Raw genomic sequence first — 18,421 nt, 5'->3', positions numbered from 1 at the left:
TCAGGGGTCAGTATTGGGACTGGCCCTGTTCCACAGCTTTGTCAGTGACACGGACACTGGGATCAAGAGCACCCTCATCGGTGACAATGACACTGAGCTGTGCGGTGTGGCCGACACGCTGGAGGGAAGGGATGCCACCCAGAGGGACTCTGACAGGCTGGAGAGCAGGGCCCCCGTGAACCTCGTGAAGTTCCCCAAGGCCAGAGCAAGGTCCTGCTCCTGGCTTGGGGCAATCCCAAGCACTAACAGGGTTGGGCAGAGAACGGATTGAGAGCAGCCCTGAGCAGGACTGGGGGGTTTTGGCTCCACGTGAGCCAGCAATGTGCACTCGCAGCCCAGAGAACCATCCCTATCCTGGGCTGCAGCTGAAGCAGCGTGGCCAGCAGGTGGATGGAGGTGATTCTCCCCCTCTGCTCTCATGAGACAATGTATAGAGTGCTGTGTCCAGCTCTGGGGCCCCAACATAAGAAAGACATGGACCTGTTGGAATGAGTCCAGTTGAGGGCAACAAAGATGATCAGAGGGCTGGAGCACCTCTCCTGTGAAAACAGGCTGAGAGAATTGGAATTGTTCAGCCTGGAGAAGAGAAGGATTTGGGGAGAGCTTAGAGCCCCTTCCAGTACCTGAAGGGTTTGCAAGAGAGCTGGAGAGGGACTTTTCACAAGGACAAATAGTGATAGAACAAGGGGAAATGTCTTTAAATTGAAAAAGGGTAGGTTTAGATTGGATATTAGGAAGAATTTTTTTACTGGTAGTATGGTGATGAACTGGAACCAGCTGTCTGGAGCAGTTGTGGATGCCCCATTCCTGAAAGTGTTCAAGGCCAGGTTGGGTGGGGCTCTGAGCAACCTGGAGTAGTGGTAGGTGACCCTGCCCTTGGCAGTGGCATTGGAACTAGATGATCTTTAAGGTCCCTTCCAACCCAAACCACTCTATGATTCTGTGATATACAATGAACAGTTGTTTTCCTTCCAGTACAAGACAATATAACCATTGCTTAGCTCAAGTTGTTTCAGTAAATACAGGGTACTGAAGCAAGTTTAGATTAAGTTATAGTAATGCCCACAGCTCCCGATCAAGCATGTTTCCACCATAATGCCCTTAAAAGTTTTATGTTTGTGTATTAAGCCAGAAGTTCTTTCACAGATCTGCTTTTTTAGAGCCACAGTCAAAATAAAGATATTAAAGTAATAAAGGCCTGGAATCCAATAATAATATGTTAATTCCAATACCACAGAATGGTAAAATTCCTTCACATTTCAGCAAACAATCTTTCTTACTTTCTTAGGCTGTGATGACTAAGGCAGTCTCTGAGGGGGTGGAAAGGCACATAGAAATGTTCTGGGTTGCAGCTTGTTAACTATTCCAATGGAAGCAGTCTACTGGCTCTAATGAGCTCACTGTTTTAAAACAAAGATACTGCACCAACTGTAGAGCTCGCTGGTGCCACCAATTAGTGAAAATATAAGCTTGGTTATTGTTCCTTCTAAGGTAAAACTGTCATTTGAGAGCATCAAAGCCACTCTCATCATTGCTGAAAGCACACTTCACTATACCATCTCTGTGAAAAATTATCCAGAGGATGGAAAAATAAAAATATATAGTATATTAAAAATAATGCTACAACGGCTGCTATCCAGATGCAGCTGTTAGCTCTTACTCTTCTATAAAGGGACTTTTCCAACAAATTATTCTATTTCTGATAAATGATTCTATTATTCAATTTTCTTAAGCATGAAAGCTTGTAAATGTGTGACTTTTATATTGGACTGCCTGTCTGCAAGGCATAATGTTTGATTTAGTGCATTAGTTTAACATTAGACATTAGGACAAAGAAAAAGATGGAAGATTCTGATATAGTGTCAGACACATCAACACCACCTTTCTCACACAACAGAGAAAGTCAGTCTGAGACTAAGAAAGAGGCTGTTACTGGAACCAGTAGGAACATGATAACCATGCTAAATCACTGCACAATTTGATAGACACACAGAAAATGGGGAAGCCCTTGGGAAAGCAGCTCAAGGGTTTAGGACAAAAAGCACCTTAAGAGCAGAACCTGGATAACAGGGAAGAAACATTGAAATACTCCCAGGTACAAGTTCAAAAAGCAACCCAAGTAAAACAACTAGGACAAAAATAAGTGGCAGGCTCTGTCAAAGACATTTTTATCCCAAAACTAAAGAGAATGAGAAGATGAATTAGAAACACATTAGGTTCTGCTCATATGACAAACTGAAATCTCCACAAGAAAAACATATATGGGCTTTGTAGCTTGTTTAGCTCCTCAGGGTGCAAGAGAGGCAGTCCTGATTGAGAACCTATAACTGGCCATTAATTCCTTAGTTCTGTCCCCAAGGAAGAAGTAGAAATCACAACATTAAATAGCACTTTACCTCTTTGAGGCTGGAGCTATTAATTTACCCTCTGGCACATATATACATATACCTTCCTTCATTGTCTGATTGGCCAGGTTGCTCCATCTAGGAAGTGAAAAGGAGGCAAAATTCTAGAACATTTCTGCCTTCTGTACAGAAAAGATGTAATATTTACTTAGGAACCAGCTTTCTGTAAGTAACCCATGCCCCCAAAAGAGATAACGTTTACATTATAGTTTTGCACATGGTAATTGACATTTGCTTTCATTTTATAAGACAACCTGGTTTAAACCAAACAACATCTGAACCATCTCAAACTGCTGGAAACCACAGTTCATTGGGAATTTTCCAATGACATTTGCTTGTCAAAAATGCTGGTTCATCAAAATCTATAAATTGTCCCCAGAGTACTTCAGCCAACACGTGGTGACATCCTGTCTGTTAGGCAGGTCTTAGAATGTCTGGCTTCTTGCCAGCCTGTCTGCTGAGCTGTTGGGAAGCCCAGTTTCCCAGACTGCTGCATGCCCTTCCACTGAAGTTCTCAGTACTGGTACTTACCTGCAAGCCTTTGCCAACCTCAGTCAAACCAGAGCTTTTGGGATCAAGGACCCTTGCCTCATGCCCAAAAATGGCTTGCACTGTACCTTGTAGGTATCTGCAGGATGACATCTGTCATCATACTGAATCCCAAAGCTTTCAGATGCCCACTTCTGAAATCTGTTCAGGCTACCTGTCTTCAATACTGCTCCAAAATCTGGGAACAAAGTGGACTAGAAATCTTCTGTCCTCGCTCTCAGGACAGATACGACAGTGGACTGTCACCCTGGAAGCCCCAGAACCAACAAAATTCCTTCCAATTTGATTCTTCTCTGCAAACCACAGCACTAAAACTGACCAAAATTATGTCAGACACCATCAGTCAGTCCAGCATTCCCTGCAGCATAGTTAATTTCAGATATATCATGTTTCCTGTGGTTTTGGCTTTTGTCAAAAATGGGGGGTAGTTCTCCCCTCTTCCTTCCTCCAACCTCAAAGAAAACATTAAAATCTGTGGAAGAATGATTTTTTTTCCCAGTGAGCTCTACCTGCAGAAGCAACATATTTGGCTATTTCATGACAGTATCCAGAGATCTCTGTAATGCAGACATTGGTATTTCCAGGTCTGTTTTCTACAGCTCTTCTCTATTAAGAAGAGATTTATTTTCCTTTCACCAGACAGAGGAGAATGCACCTTGCCCTGCAGAGGCATTTTTAAGTTTCAAAATAGCCCCTTCTATTTCCAGCATTTTCTTTGAGATTGCTTCAGTCAGTGCTTGACAAAGGGCTGGTGCAGAAGCCCCAGGAAATCATAATTTTCCAAAACCTTTATGCTAAGTCTCTCAACTCATGCTACAGAAGCTAATACAGTACGAACAACACTCATCCTATTAAACCTTTGGGTTCTTGTGTCTAAAAATTAATTCCTTCAGGGTTTGTTTCTAGGTATCATGTGCTCAGTCCAGGATACATAACATTTTGTCAAAAATATGAAGAAAAAAGCAAAAGTATCTTTGAGAAGTATAACTGAAAGACTGCCAGGGAGCTCACAGAATGTCAAAATGGTGTGCAATATGCTGGGACTTGTCTTCCTTTCCAGTTAACTGAGCGTTAGGCATAATTCAGAGCCTGATTCAATACAAAATACACTGTCAGTTACTCTACAGTAAAAGCTTGCACAAGGATTCTGTAACACCGAGCCTGAGTGAGTTCTTTGCTAAACCATGCCCCCAAGATTCCCAGTATGCATATGTAAGCATGGCTGGAAATGGGGAAAGAAAAGGGGACAGACTCCTTACCACTGATAGGTGTAGCAGACCAGAAGGTCACAGTGGAGGGTGGGAGGAAGCACTGTTCTGCTCCATTTGGGCAGAAGAATTTTGTGTTTGTTCAGAAGCATAAGAAAATTTGAAACACCATATAAGGGCTGGGACTCAGGCCCTGCTGGAAAAAACCTGCTGGAGCTGAGCTCTGTGCATAACTCATATGAACATTAATGAGAGTTAAATGCATGCATTGAAAGAAGAATAGACCCCTTAGTGATTTGTCAAGATAAAATTCAAAATAACTTTGAATGCTCAGAGGTAAATATTAGGTTTAGGAATTAAAAACAGCAGAAGTAGTGGAACAATTGCCTATAATGAGATCCAGGAACAATCTACCCACTGTACCAGGTTTTCATTAGAGTTATGGCCTGCAGCCATACCACCTTGAGCTGTGATCTTAAAAGCTAAGACCAGTTGGGCTGCTTAGCATTTGGAAGAGAGACCTCCAAGAAAGCTTACCACTGCAGGAACAGCTTAGTGATGCAATAGACAATGTTTTTCCTTCTGATTCAGTATTGGATTCAGGTGTTAGGAGATCTGAAGGTCTTTTGTGTGAGATCCAGATCTGAGGATCTGATGATCTGTGATCAGTAAAGCATGCCTGTTATTTCCCATGAGTGTGCAATGGCACTTTGAAAAGGCTACTGCATTTCACTGTAGAGGTGGTTGCATGTCAGTAATAGATAAAAGCTGCCAATATAATGTAATGATCAACTTCACAGTGAAGTTGAAAAGCTAAATATGCCAATATGGGGTAAGTAGTTTAAGTCACAAAAGCTCCAGAGAGGTGCTAAGAAGTGTTTGGTGTATTTTTAAAAGGGTGTGCATACACCCTAAAAACACTGTTCCATCTCAGAGCTTTGCAGAGGGAGGGCACTTTTAACCCTGGGTTTACTGTTGATGTTACCACATTCATAATTATGTAACACCTGCATGCACAGCTGAGCTGCCTCTACAGCAGCACCTGAACCATCAGAGCCCACAAAACCAGTTTTAGGAGCAGCTCCCAAGGAAGCTCAGTTGTCCAGCTGACTGGGAGAACAGCAGACCTGTCCTGTCCCCACTCTTAAATCCCTCAGGTGTTAGCCCTGCAAGGAATCAGGTGTATTGAGTTGTAGACAATAAATAGTTCCCTATATCTGAATTGATGGGATACTCACAGTGCAAAAAGTTAAAGATGCACCTGTGTCCAAAAAATGAAAGCATAAATGAGCAGTACAGCTACATATATTCTAATTGATGTTCTTGACCTATTAACCTCCCTGGTTGTCACTGTACTAACATTGTTTTGTTTATCCATGTAGGACATGATCCTGCATACTTCTGAGAGCCCTTGAGTCTGTAGTGCTCAAAGGGCTGACATCATCAGGAATTCACTGAAATACATCAATTTGGGTTCATTGAATTCAATGATTTGAGAGCATTTGGCATCCCTTAGGAAGCAATTAGCACCTTCCAGAAAAGGGGCCTCAGACAATCAGGTCTAGGAAGTTCAGACAGGTTTTCCTCTGGGTTTTGGGACAGTTACTATATGTATATAATAAATACCTGCTTTAATTTTTTGGTTCAATTTTAAAATGCAATTTTAAACTAAGCTTGAGCTGTCTATTAACATTTGGTATCATGCTAGAACTGGACACAGCAAGTCTCTGATACTTGTGAGTAACCTATTGGTGATTTGCCAGAACTGAACTGCTAAATTTATTTAATATGGAATTTTTTCATAATATGACCCAAACCAAACATCTCTCCCCTTTAGTGTGATGCTTTTATTTGCATTATGTAGCTGAATAAAATGGTCTGTTTGAGATATCCATACAATTTACAGAGTAGTTGCTCATCCCTGACTTGTTGCAGAGAAGAAAGCCATGAGTTTGTTGGCTTTTAGACTCCAGGCTCTGTCACGACTTGTGCTTGTACGCAGGCCGAATTTGCTTGGTATTCCAGAGTTACCACTGACTGCATGGGAACGAGCAGGGTCACGTAAACCAGCTGGAGATACATGTTCGTGGGGAGGAGGGAAAGTGTCAGCATACACTACTCACTGTCTTATATCAAAAACTCTTCCAACTCACTGTACAAAAGGTTGGAAGCTGGAGCTGGAAGAAAAGTGCTTTCTTGATTTTTATATTTTTCTTTACACTAAATAAACTTAGCCCTAGGACTTCACTCCTCTTGCCACAGGCATTCCTCTTGAATGAGTATGCCTGATATCTGTGTCTCTTATCATAATGCTGAGAAAATACTGTGTCTGTTCAGCACAATGAAGGCTTTGCTACACAAAATGCTGTTTAGGCTCCTGTGAACTGACAAATTGCATGTGAAATCAGTTGTTCAGGAACATCCTAGTGATCTGCTTAAGGGTAAAAACCTCAGAAAAATTTCTATAGACAAAATAGTGGGAGGGGAAGAGACATTAACAATTACTAATAGCCATTTTAACCACTGATAAGGCAAGCATTTTCATATATGGAAATGCAACCACTTTTTCTCCAAAAGTGCCCCACATTTGCAATAGCTCCAACTTCATTTAAGTAAATGAGACGTCCTTTCTTTCTTCCTTCCTTGACACATCCTCCAAATACCATTGTAGTCCACAGAAATTATTAAATCAAATCAAACAGGTTATGGATTAGTCCCTTAAATAAAGACAATTTTGCAGGAAAATGAATCATTGTAGTTAGTATAATCCAACAACAAAGTATATCATACTCATAAATAACAGAATGCTTTAACTACTCCTCCTTTGCTTTGCTGCTTTTAGGTTTGTAACTACAATTACTACTAATAGCAACTTTTAACACAAAAAAATAAGTCCAGTACTCAATATAGTCAGAAGAACTGAAGGAAGCATGTTCCCATTTAGTTTCTAAATGTTGTTCTAATCCCTCCTAAAATCGTAGCAGCTTCTACAGCACTGCACAGGAATCCTTCTGCTTCAGAAATACATCTTATTTATCTATGCAATAGGCAGCTCAAGGCAATAGAAAAATCCACATTAGAAAGAAGCAGAGTGTAATGCTTTTATAGCATCCTATATCAGCCTTCACACCAGAAAGATGTAAACCACCAAATGTCAAAAGAGAGCGTATTATCCAGGATAAACTGAGCACTGCTGCCACTGTCAACTGCTTTAAGAGATGCGCACTTGAAGCACTGAGAGCAATAAGTGAAACTCCTGTTTACATTTTTTTTTAAAGAAATGCACATCCACATTTCTTTTCCCCAGATAATGCTGTAAAGTTCTACCAAAAGGTTACTCAAAACAACTGCAAATAAAGTGCATGTACATAAATAACTTTGTCTGACTTTTTGTTTAATGTCCAAGATGATTGGAACAGATTGTATCATGAACTACTTTCCCTTTGGCTAATTAAATAGCCGTCTCCACTTACCATAAAGCATATTCTTATTAAAACAAGTATCTATATTCACTCTGTTGGATAAATTACTTCCAAGTAAGTGCCATAAAGCCCATTACATTCCTGCTTTAGAAATGGATCAGGTCCAAACACACAATCAAAGGATTTCACTGGGATTATTTTAGATTAGAAAAACTATGGTAGACACGAAGCACTGACAAGATCATAAAGACATAAAGGATAAATTAGCAGTTACATACCAAAGTACTCCAGCAGTTTCTAGCATATTCAAAAAGGTAAAAAAAAAAAAAAAAAAAAAAAAAAGAAAAAATATGAATAAAATCTTATTGTACTAATCTAAACATAAATGGAAATCTGTTTATGCAGAAATCAAATGTCATTACTAAATGTTATCTCCCATACAAATCAAATAGCTATTTCAAAGCTTAAAACCCAACAATAAAAAGAAATAACCAAGTTCACTAACTAGCTGAGTAGGAACTTATTTCTTTCCACAAGTTGCTTTTTAAATTGAATTGAAAAGACCATGTTATGATCGACCATATTAATGAGTCATTATTGCATAACTGTATTTTTATTGCAGATATATTACCTGCTAAATGATGCTGTTTTTCCAGAAAAAGTTCACAGTACAAATTCTATGGGAATGTTTCCTGCTGACAGTTCCTAAATCTTTCAGAAGCTGTCAGCAACCTCAGAAATCAAGTCTACAGTACCCTAGCAAGCAGAAGCATATGCACAGGCTTTCTATTTTTAAGCTGTAATCCAAACCATTAAAGAAACACCTTAAACATAAAAGATTACTGAAAACAAGATGATCCTATCTCATTTGTTAATCTAAAGGGCACTGTCAATTACATGTAATCTAAGCTGCACTTTCTATAAATACAATTTGACATTTAAAATATACTTTTTTCCCCTCCACAAACTTCTGCCCAAACTGATTATCCTCAGACCCACATTATCAAAGTCTCAAAACTAAAAAAAGTAACATCAAGTAAAATAAACATTTCCACAAAGAACACTGATCCATGGGGAACACCCTGTCTTTTCTGTTTACCTGTATCCAGCTTGCTTATAACACATTCTTCATCCATGCAGCTCATTAAAGGGTGGTATGTCAGTCAGAAGCTTACAAGAAATTAAGCAAAAAGGGCTATAATTGCAAGCAATTTCTAAAGATGACCAGACAGAATTTTTAAGAGTCCTTATGCTTCACTGTAGTGATACTGTTCTGCTTTCTACATTTTTTTTGAATGAAGACACAGAGTAACCAGACCCAACTAAGAGTAACTCTTTGCTAGAAATAGGATTGTACCAATACCACAATGTCCTTTTATACACTGAACATGTGCACAAACATTCCTTACCAAAGCTTACTAGAGAAAACTGATTACCATTGCTTCCATCAAACCAAGATTACTTTCTTTTCATTATAGTGGCCATTTCCAAAGTGGTGTTTAAGAATTTACAGGCACAAACTCTGTTACTGGTTGACTGGATTTTTATGACTAATTTCCTCATTTGCTGTTATGAAGATTTGTCCACATAAACCTGGTACACAGTCTCATGACTACATTTTAGCATGTTCCTTTGTTTTGGATTTTTTGCTAGCAAATTTTTTCTCAAGAGCACAATGGACTCTAACATATCATATTTCCATGCTGCTTTTTCACTGGCCTGAGCAATCAGAGTAGCTAGGAAACTGCCACAGTGGGAAAGGGAAATTTCTTCACCACAGCCAAGAATTTGAAGGGTTTCTTACCTCTAAACCGACCTCTCTCACATTCGTCAGGACTGTGAATCAGGACAAGGGTCGTAGTCCAGAAACCACTGACTGGCAGAACATTTTCTGTGAAGACCATTTTGCCTGCTGATCTTTGCTTAATAAGTAACAATTCAAATAGATGTGGACCATCTATTTGATAAGCAGTCATTTCCACCAGTCTCGCAGATGCCGCTTTGACACCTAGTTTAGTAGTCCAGCCCATCATCTGTGAAAGCTACTGGCTACTCACAAACAAGACTCATAACTCCTGCATGGAATCTCATCAGAGCAAACTGCAGCTGTTTGGAAGGGCAGACAAAATCTGCAGGTTTTTAATCTTGCCACAACTGAAGCTGCAGCTTCAACAATTCCATACTCATCTCATTAAATAGTAAGTGATAGCAATAATTATTTCTGAAAAGTACTAAGGATTTTTTTTTTTTTTTTTTTGGCTAGTCTCAATGAAGCTTTCCAACCAAACACTTTACTGCAGCTGGCAATGACAGAAAATGCTGTAAACACAAAACCCATGGTCATATAAATGTTGCTTTAAAACTGAAACCCATGAAATGAAGGTGAAAATGTGGATTATGTTTTGCCTTAATGAGAGGAAGGAAAGGATGGATCACAAAATATAAAGCAAGTACATGGAGGTACTTGGGTATAATTTTATATGCAGACTTGCATCTATAGGTATGCATGTATATACTTCCAGTCTGTATGTATCTTGGGCATTAGAGATATTTTTCAGCAAGTAAGGAAACCTAGTGCAGGATTTCGATTTTGAGTAAGATTTACAATAAATAAGGAATCTAAAAATATTTACAGTTTTTATTATATTTTCATTGCCAGTGGCCTCTTCTTTGCTATGGATTGACATAAACATCTTCACATTAAAAGCAGAATTTTGCCTTCCACCCCAATTTCAGGTGCAAAACCTTCAGCTGAACTTTACCAAGCTAACACTTACAAATCTGTTCCTATGTTTTCTGGGGTAATAGCACACTTTCAAGAAAGTTTGGAGATACCAAAGCACAAATGCTCGGCAGAATATGGTTTGTCATATGCTGTCAAAAATTTTTTAGAAAATCACTACTCAGTTTTGAGAATTACTTTTAGGCCTTCAGCAAGTCTATAAAGCCCTCCTTACTTTAAGTTCCCCACCTGCAAAGTTGAGACAATCATCATACTTAACTTCCTTCATAAAATCCCTTGATACCTATTGAATAAAACCACCCAAGGAACTGGCACATTCATACATACATATATATGTGTGTGTGTGTGTGTGTGTGTGTGTGTGTGTGTATGTATGTATATATATGTGTATGTACGTATGTCGCAGTTGAGGCGAGGATGGAAATGAAGAGACTCCATCTCCAGAAGGCAAAGAATGATCTTTATTAACAAGTAGCGTTCCTCTTTTATAATCAGGATTGCGAAGGTGAAATATGATTGGTCTCAAAGTGAAAATCTTTCACACCATTGTTGCACTATGAATAGCACACTGTGGTAGAACATATCTATAAACAATATGAACAGAAAGAGATATTTACTGTTTTCATTCCTTCTCCTAACTTTCCCAGGCTAGGCCTGGAAGAATTCTTTCTCTTTTTTCTCTGACTGAACTGAGAATATCCACATACGTATGTATATTTGCAATCAACTCTGTAACTGAATTAAAGCAATGAGTACAGATCCATGTATAGAATGGATTGGCAAGTTAAAGTTCCTACAAAAATAGAAGTATAAAACCATCATATTTACAGTCAAACTTTGTTTTCTAAATCCTACAAAGCCTTAATTCTAGCTTGAGCATTATGCTATATACCCTGTATTTTGAATAGACAGAATTTCTACAGAACCATCCATTAAAGACTTTACACTGAGGTTTGTCTTCAGTCTTAAATTGTGTAAAGAAACATACTTAGGAAAAATGACCGGCATTGCTACAGTTAAGTTTCCCCGATATATCATACATCACTCACCTAATTGCAATACTTATGATTGGAATGGGTTGACTAAATATTTTTTAAATTTTCCAAATTATTTTCCTTTGCATATATTGAATTCAGCTACTTTTTGTCCAAAATTTTGTCATTGTTTCCTGAATGGATATATTAAAGGAGCTCTTAGAACCATTAGTCAGATACTTTTATAAACATACACTGAGTTTGAACAAAGCAGGGTTACGCTTTGTTCTAAGTGCATTAAGTCTTCTGAAAAGGATTGATTGTATGTGATACACGCAAGCTCACTTACTAGAATTGTTCATTTTCCTGAGGTGAATGTTCAACTATATGCCTCAGGGCACAATTACTGGTCTGAATCACTTTTTGAGGTAGTATATTTTGGTGAATGTGTGGTGGTTACATGTAAGCAAATGCAGACTAGCGGGAGCCAAACGAGAAGCAGGAAGATGAATGCTAATATTTATAAAGTCAGAAACCAGCTACAATTTAGCAGGTGCAAATGCAAACTTCTAACAATCAGGAAAAAAATTACAAAACTCAGTAAGAACTAGCTCAGTTTAAAGTCTGCCTGTGGTTAAAAAAAGCAGGCATAACACCTGCTAACTGTTACATAGAAGATTTTATGCCTTTTATCTGATTTTCTCCATATTTTTTATCTCAGCAGGCATCTACTATCAGCTCTGCTGACTGACTATGCCTTCTAGGCAGTCCTTGCAGGCATCAGCTTGTCCTTCAGACATTCATCCTTCCAGTACACCTCATTTGTAGCTATCATAGAATATCTCTTTTTGTCCCTCCATGGTCCTTCATGACTAAGACCTAGTATCTGTAAAACCCTTGAGATTCTGCTCTCCAAGGAGCTCAGCCTTGTTTCTTTCAGCTCACAATATGCTCTGCTAGAGGCCAACTTTTTTTTTTACTGTCAAGGTTTAACAAGCCTTGTAAAATGTGTTACCTCAAATCTCCTCATTTCTATCATGAGCTGAATGAACTACTACTAAACACATGGGAATTGCTAAGATGGGAAAAAAGGAGTTCCCTTCTGCTGCGGCCTCTAAGTCATATTTAGTGGTGTATTTCAGTTATTTCAGCCTTTCCGAAGAGCAAGTCCTCTCTCTCCTACAGCACCTTTTCTTTAAAAAAATTCAGGCACATGGTAGTTCCTTGTGAGTTTTGATCTCTAAAATCTGTTGCTCCCTGGGCCAACAAACATGATGAGAATCTACAGCTGAAGGTCATGGGAGGTATCTTCTCTCATAAGCAAGGGGACAGGAATCCATGTCTCCTTTGGACAACTCCATCTAATCAAGAGCTGCACCTCACTGATAAGATGCCCTTTTGGTCCATTGTACAACTGTGTTTAGGACTTCCTCTGAGCAGTAAGGGATTAACACTTATTTCTTCTCCTCATCAGGGGTTACAGTGGCTGTCCCTGAGAATTCTACTAATACATCACACCCAGAAGAGAATGGAATGAAGTCAAACCAGAAGTTCCCTAGGTGTGACTGAATGGCCTTGCCATTAGATGATCACATTGACTACCTTCTGCTTAGTTTTGGTAGAAAATACTATCCATCATCTAACAATAGAAGTCTAATAGCTCTCTGGCTTATGGTTACTACTGAAATAAAGCAATGCATCCATCCATAACAGCAATACCTTCTTTATTAGGGCCTGAACACATATTATTCTGAAAGTCACATTTCTAATAGAATCATCATTTAGATTTTCCAAAACCCTTGTGAATAGACACAGCCTAGCAGATAAGAGAGTCTATCTTGCCTATATTCTAGTATTGACAACAACAATAAAGAAGTCATTAAATATTTTATTAAAACAAGGTTATTTCTTCAAGCTTCTTTCTTTTTGCAGTATTATTTATATCAGATAAAAGATCCATCTAGTCAAATATCCTGACTCTGACAATGTCCATGAGACACTGAAACCACATGAATAAAAGTAAGCATGTAACATTTCTCCAGAATACTTCCCCATCAGGAGCACTAGCACTAGAGTTGTATACAGTAATCCTTGATGCATTCCACTCCCCCACCTCTGATCCTACCCTATCATTTTTGAATTTGTGCAAAATTTTAGCACTATGTGATAAGAATTTCCACAGATTTGCCTCTTTTGCTTTAATGGATTGCCTTCAATCAGGAAGCATCACTCAGAATTCCAGCTTCTTTTTAGACCATACAACTTCTACACATTCTTGAGACTAAACAAGATTTTATTTCTCTTTATCAAACACTTCTCCCTTTAAAACACTACATTTATTCCTATTACATAAAAACATGGCTTAAATAAGGCTTAATATAGCCAATAAGAGATGGCAGAGAAACTAAGTGGTGTTTGTTACGGAAACAACAAAAACCCCCAAAGAATCCAGGAAAGAGGTTTCTGCGTTGCTTTCTTAAAAAATATTTTCAGTTTATCTGATAGAACATTGAACACGTTCAGCCAAAGCACAGGCTGCCATGGTCACCCCCAGGTGTCCTCATTGCCAGCACTACTGCTCAGGGTCCTTTGCCACTGCAGGAAGATATTATCAATAGCCCTTTTGTGCCTGCTGGCTTCAGAGGTACAGAAAGCTGAAGCAAAGGATGGAAAATCCTATAAAATACATGTGACTGTCTCAGACAAACTTTACTATGTTTCTTGACAGGGACTCATGTAGAGCAGCACGCAGTTCCTACCATCACACAGAAATTTCTTGTGAAATCTTTCCTACCCAGGCAGCATGCCAAGGCAGTGCTGAAGACAAGAGCTTCCAAGAGATACTAGAAGATACAAAGTATGAGTTTACACAAGTGCCTTGTATAGTCAGCACCTCCTCCACTGGCCTTAAGATGCTATCTGCCCGCCAGACTCTGAGTAGAACCTGTACCTGCATGCAATTACACACTCCAGAGGGCACACGTGCATGCACTGATACATTCACAGAAATGCACAAGATGAATGCCAAGCTGTAATACAGCACTATTTTCTCTCTAGAAGTGTATCAATATTGGTTTAGTTTTAAAGTCTATAGCTGGTTTCAACTGTGGGTCATACCAGCTTCATCTAATGGCACACTCATTTATCAAATATGTTGTACTACATCACCAAGAAAAACTGTGAGCTCCTTTCTAAATCAGATGTATTTGCCAAGAGTATTTGGGCAATGCCACCTGCCCAAGGAATTATTTCTGCTAAGATGTGTCTTAAAGCCCTCTTGGCTGTGGGGCTGCTTCCACTTTTCAGTAAAATCAATGGACATCCTTGACTTCAGTGACAACAGACTGAAGTTTCATACCATAAGAATATAATGCCCACAATATTTGTCAAAGCAACCTCATTTTGAGATCCTCTGTCACTGTGAAGAAAACCCAATTACTGGCTGCCTTAAACTGAATTGTGGTTTAAGACAAAGTGCTAAATCAAATTCAGTCATACACAGCCTAGGATTTAAATATATATTTTAAAGAGACAGTTAAATAGCAGATTAGACACCATATTGACCAGCTAATTCATGTTTAAAATAAGTCTGATGCAATCTGAAATATGTAGTATGTTCATACTTCAGAATGAAATGTTTGTTGGAATATCTGAGGGAGTTCAGTGTCAGAAACATATAACCTGCAATTGTTCAGCACTCAGTGAGTCCACTTGCTCAGAGAAGCTTTTTTAAAGCTCAATTTTATAGCATGGGACTGGTTGGTACAGAAATACACTTGATATTACGGTCAGCCAGCTAAAATACATCAGTTCATATCTGCTGGGATGGAGTTGGAAGACCTAACTCATACAAGGCCTTAGAACTGATGTATGAAGGACAGCTAGACTGAAAGAAAGCTAGTCCAGGATAGTGAAGAGATGGAACATGCCAAAGGAGAGAAGATAATCACTCAGAAATTGCATTAGTCTGGATTGTACATTCCCTTAAAACGCACCTGGAACTGCCCTGTGCCAGTAAAATGTTTCCTGAAATGCCAGCTGCCCATTTCATACTTTAGATGCATATTTTTTAAACTTCTAGAATTGTTAAATAATTAGAAAATAAAGTGAAAATGAGTATAGCAACAGCACAAATTTTTATAAACAAAAACCTTATTTTATGCAGATACAGGCATAAGGAATAATATTACATTCACAACTATGAAGATTCCTAACGGATATTTGAATGCCATATTTTAAAGATGAGGATTTTTATTAAATTCATACTTAGAAGATTTCAGTGGCAGTCAACTTGATATACTTCTGTATCAGCAACAGTACAATGTAATGAGAAAGAGCTGATACCTTGTGAAGTCAACATCATAGTCTGTTCTGGTACAGGAGAAATTTAAGTGATTCCTATTATTTCACTTACCACTTAGCTCAGCCCTTCCCTTTAATCACACCTTATATTTGTGTTGATTCCCAAGTAGGCCACTGAAAGCTTTTTTGCTGACAAGAAAACCAGGTACTGGGGTCAGCCTTTCAACATTGAAATGTACAGCTGGCAGGTAGGATTAATCTAAAACTATCCTATAGTTCTCTTACCTCTTCGAGCAATTCCTTCATTGCCACTAACAGCACCTTTTCAGCCAAGTACAGTAAGTGTTAAGCCTCACAAACCATGAAAACTTAAGATAACAGTGGCTGTACATCAAGGTCCATCAGGTGGTAGATATCAAACTGCTGTTCTCAGTGCTGTGAGCTCCATATATTAGCAGTCAGAATAGTTGAATCAGCACACAAGTCCATTTCTTGAAAGGTATTAATCTTTTTAAAGGTGAAGAATTAATAACAGTGAGAGAGAGAGAAAGGGTCAGAGTAATGCAATCTGTTACAGGACTGGAAAAGTGCAAATGAAGATTAGAGCCGTAGTTAGCTGTCGCAAGAGATTGCAGCCTCTGGTGAACAAACCTCTCAAATTCACTGGCATTTGTCACTCTACTACATTCTAGCCTAAGTTACATTTAAAATAGTTTTGAGACAGTGGAATTGTTCATAACTCGTGTATAAGAGACTATGTGCATCGCAGGGAGGCTAGAAGTAATCAAAAGGGGGAGATAGATTCTTTATTGATCAACATGTACACCTTACAGAAGAAATAGGCAGAAGGAAGCAAAGCAGTATGGATTTTTGAGCTTGTATTAAACTACAAGATGGAAATAACTGCAAGTACAGGACTGTCTGCAAAAATCCAGAGACTCAGCAGGGCTTGTAAAATAATTTGTATTTCTCTAATCCCAGTCTTTTATTCCAAGTGTTTCAGAAAACACAAATGAGGACCAGGAATAGATTTACAGAGGAGATGCAAGCAGGTCAGATGTCCTAGTATGGTCAGCAGCAACGCTAAATGCTCATCGGACTGGAGCTGAAGGATGACAACCGGAACCTCCAGTTTAGAAGTCTGTTGCCATTGAGCAGGACGGGAACGAAGACTCCAAGGGGATGGTGGTCCTGGATCTCAACACCCAGTGCCACACAGTGCAGGAGAAGTTTGGTTAAGGTGTCTGCTACCAGTAGAGCTGCAGGCAGAAGTTGTACAGAACTTCCTTTTCAGAGCAAGTACCCAGCCCAGTAAAACAACCCATGACTCAAAAGAAACATCTTCAGCCAGGCTAGTTCATGCCACATCCCATAAGAATATTTGTGGGATTGATTTTGCTTGTGCTGTGAGGACTCACAGGTGTTACATATTTTTATCTTTCCTAATACATAATATTGACATACATATATATAGATATTTACCCTTTTCCTTAATTTGTTTTACCTAATCTGGTTTACAACTTTAAGGATAACCTGTGCTACGGGAGCCCATACACTTATTCTATGATGAGGAAAAACTATTGGTACAGTTATGTTCCATCTTATCATAATTTTGTATCCCTTTATTCTTGCCATAGGTAGGAAGATTCACAGGTGCACCTGAGAGTGCAGCCCTAAAACCCTCTGTTTTCATTTACCTGTTTTGACAGTTGCTGAAGTGCCCTGTGAACAGGCCTAAATCTTCTTAATCTTCTTCAAGCTTAGTGGGAGAACTCAAGTGGAAGAGTTTCCAAGACTGGAGTCTAAATATTTCATTTTAGTCTTGCAAATTAATTTATGAGCAATGACATAACAATGTAATGGAAGATTTTTTGTTACTGTTTCAGAGAAAAAACATTCAAAAAGCACTGTAACTGTGTAGTATGGTAAGTAGCCTTCATACAAATGAAAATACTGTACACAGTTACAAAAAATAATGGTTTAAGTTACATTATACAGTTACAAAGACATTGTATGATTAATAAGTTAAAATACTTGATCATAAATCCAATGAGAGAGAAATTAACAAGAGTAAGCAAGGCTGAAAGATACATTTTAAGATGGATGTGAGAGGAGATGGAGAATCATTGAAGCAAACGCAAAAAAAAAGCTTGGCTGGTGCTGGTGAAGCACAGAAGTGGAGTCTTGTGATGAAGAGCTGTAGTTAAGGACAGAAAGGCTCTTGGTAAAAAGAGTAGGAAGAGTAACAAAGAAGCTGGTGTTCCACTGCCTTGCTGCTCATCCTGTCAATTTACCCCTAGGGAATGGGATGAAGTAGAGTCACATTAGACTGGTAGTACTTAGAGCAATTGATTTTGCTCAGATAGAAAAAGAGCTGGAAGACATGGAAATAGAAGCAGAACAGGTCGATTGGATCTGAGAGGACCACTGTGGCCACAGCTGCAGGAGTGGCAAAGGCAAATGAAGACGAGAGGATTTAGTGAGCTGATACAGAACAGCAAGCTGGTTTGTACCTGGCACATTTCTATCCAGCAGGAGCAGAATTGGTGTTCCTGGAGGACGTGTGCTGTAGCATTTGGAGGCAATGTGAAAAGTGATACAAACCATGTCCTCTACACCAAGGTGAATTAGCTGCAGTCAATCACTTCTCTCAAACTCAGTCTATGCATGTCCTGATAACTAGTGTGAGTCCTACACTAGGGATTCTCAACTAGCTTTTCCAAGAAAAAGTTAAAGTTAACAATTAGCCTAAATACATAGTGTCTGAACCCAAATACAGTTATTACTGCTTTCCCAATTAGTGTATTGCTGTATCCTG

The 18,421-nt window shown here is 38.9% G+C and overlaps 1 protein-coding gene across 11 annotated transcripts in view; it reads right to left on the bottom strand.

The window, feature by feature from the left end:
* Window positions 1-18,421, bottom strand: part of LOC128811770 (uncharacterized) — a 499,902-nt gene that overhangs the window by 227,593 nt on the left and 253,888 nt on the right. For 9 of the 11 annotated variants that reach the window (XR_008438457.1, XR_008438456.1, XR_008438458.1 and 6 more), the window contains one exon: window positions 2,397-2,483. The exons of the other annotated variants lie outside the window; for them this stretch is intronic. The gene's annotated coding sequence lies outside the window, so the exon portion shown is untranslated. The remainder of the gene's footprint in view (window positions 1-2,396; window positions 2,484-18,421) is intronic. 11 annotated transcript variants of the gene reach the window in all.

Source organism: Vidua macroura, chromosome 9, assembly GCF_024509145.1.
Source record: "Vidua macroura isolate BioBank_ID:100142 chromosome 9, ASM2450914v1, whole genome shotgun sequence".
NCBI lineage: Eukaryota > Metazoa > Chordata > Aves > Passeriformes > Viduidae > Vidua > Vidua macroura.
This window is presented reverse-complemented; position numbering and strand designations above follow the sequence as displayed.